Here is a 2,500-nt window from a genome sequence, read left to right as displayed (position 1 = left end):
CTTTGATTTTAACCGTGTCCTCATCAGAACAACACGCATGTACTGTATCATACTGAAATGTGGCACGGTGCCAACTCAGTGGGCTGGGCTGATTTGGCGCTGTTTGTTTCAGAAGTAGTTTGCTTTGCAATGAACTCTGGGTAGTGAAGTTAAAGGATTATTTCACAGACACATATAACGTATTGTTTCTCATTGTTTATGATTCTGCACCTTTTCTGATGATGTAATTTGAGAAACTAAGGTTAAATTCTCATGTCTGGGTGTAATTTGGTCTGGATAGGATATACGATATGTCAAGTCCAATGATTATGACTTTACACCAACATATTAATACAGCATTGGTCTTGGCTTGTTCAGCCTTGGCAGAGGTATGCACTGTAACAAGTGTCCATCTAACTGACTGAAACATCTGCAGTGGAAAAGATGAGACCAGTTAAATATATACAGTCCATGTAAACCTCATAGAGATCTGTAGCTTGGCCTTTCTTATCATGTAAAGTGGTAAAAACAAACATTATTAGTGTAACAGCTATAATCTGAACTCCTTATTACTGAAAACATGGTTGATTATGGTTTCTATGTCTAAAACGATTACACCTTTGGACCGGCCGAGTCCACTGAGCTCAGCAGACAGATGTGCTGATGGAGGTCCTCATAAATAATGAGACACAACATGTTACTAAGGTCTGTGTTACAAAGGTGGATCCTTTAAGTGATGAGCCTGATGCTCACTGAGGATGAGCAGCAGTGCAGCGGGGCAGAGGTCACTTTGCTTTGGTTACTCACTTCATCATGTCTTTAAATTAATAAGGATCATATCAATTTGAATTGTTTGTTTACTGCTTTGGGTGCCAGATGTGTGGCAGAGAGTTTAGTCAATGGAGGGAATTCTGGTAAACTTTTATCGGCTTGGAAGTTAAACATGGCAACGCCATCCCTCACATTCCTGAAGGTTAAAGCAAAGAATGATTACTTTTATTTAAAAAAGGCTAGATTCAAACAACACGAAGTGATTCAGAAAAGTAAACCTAAGGCACATTAAAATCCAAGCTTGCTCCTTCGCATTCTCATCATTTGTTTGTCCATATCCATTTTCCTTCTCATCAGAAAGTGAACCACGCCGGGGTCCAAATGTGAATATGTCATACTACTGTCAAGTTACAGATTTGGACACAACAAGCTCTTTAAGTTCAGGGAAAAGAATTGAAAAAGCAAGCAATGAACTACCAGTGTTGTGATCTGAATGTGTTCTAATACTTTGATGATACATCCCTCCTTCCACACCTCCGTCACATTAACAACTCTTTTTCCATTCTGACAAACTATGTCAGTGTGCCTTGAACGTAATCATGCAGCGTTACATGTTACACTTATCCAGAGGCGATGGAGAGAAGGATGTGTTTCCAAAGTACAAAGCCCAAATAACACCCACTGAATGAAAACAGTCAACAATGAGGTGTCAGCAGCACCTTGGGCCTCTCTGTACCTACACCTACAGGTGATGGAGCAAAGTGGGGAGGAAGGCAGCGTGGAATGAAGGATGGAGGGAAGGGAGGGAGGGAGGGAAGGAGAAGCAACTGAGGAGGAACTAAGTAAATTGTTGTGGCAAGCAAATGAAGAGACATCACAACCACACACATGCACGCACACACACACTCACACAACCAAGCACACACACACACACACACACACACACACACACACGCACACACGGATACAAGCACTTAATGTGCACACATGTACACACACATGCACTCCTACACTGAAAGAGAAACACCAAACACACAGAAATCAGTCTAGGGCTCTGGGATCTAATCAGCCGGCCCACATGCGCACAGAAAGCACACACTGGCAAACACACTCGCAGAACTGATATACAAAGAAAAAAAGAGAAAAACATGAGGGCTGGGTGCTACTCTCAAAAGGACGTGGATGGATGACAAAACGGGGTGAGGTAAAGGACAAAGAAAGATCAAAAAACAAATAAAAGGAGGAGAAACCTACTAAAGGAATCTTATCAGTATGACTACTACACAAGAGCCTGGATTTAGATCTGCTCATGTCTAAATACCAACAAAGAGTCTACAGAGGAACAAGTCCACTTCAGAGGAACAGTCACAAGACATTTCAGAGAATATATCTGTTGACTTCGAAACAATCAGGAAACCTGTAATACCTCACATGTATAGCAGAGGGAGGAGAGAGTGATGAGAGAGAGAGAGAGAGAGAGAGAGAGGGAGAGAGAGACATAAGAGGGAGAAATCAGGACTTTTGGAGACATCGGGGAGGAGAGAGCCAAAGTTGTGACGTCAGAGCTGGAAATAGTTACAGAAATAAACAGTTGACAACAGTGGCAGGACTGAACTGAAGTGAGAGGAAGAGAAGAAGGAGGAGGAAGAAAGCGAGAGCAACAGTGGACCTGTTTAAGTGTAACCGATGGAAACAGCAGTGTATAATCAGGGCTTTTTATACTCGAAGGTTTACAGCTTAGAGAACTGCA

The 2,500-nt window shown here is 42.1% G+C and overlaps 1 protein-coding gene across 1 annotated transcript in view; it reads right to left on the bottom strand.

The window, feature by feature from the left end:
- The window catches only part of atp2b3b (ATPase plasma membrane Ca2+ transporting 3b), a 26,427-nt gene that overhangs the window by 3,098 nt on the left and 20,829 nt on the right, over positions 1-2,500 (bottom strand). The window lies entirely within an intron of this gene.

This window comes from Genypterus blacodes, unplaced genomic scaffold (assembly GCF_046128005.1).
Source record: "Genypterus blacodes isolate CSIRO-AG114 ecotype Tasmania unplaced genomic scaffold, CSIRO-AGI_Gbla_v1 ptg000156l_1, whole genome shotgun sequence".
In the NCBI taxonomy this organism is placed as follows: domain Eukaryota; kingdom Metazoa; phylum Chordata; class Actinopteri; order Ophidiiformes; family Ophidiidae; genus Genypterus; species Genypterus blacodes.
This window is presented reverse-complemented; position numbering and strand designations above follow the sequence as displayed.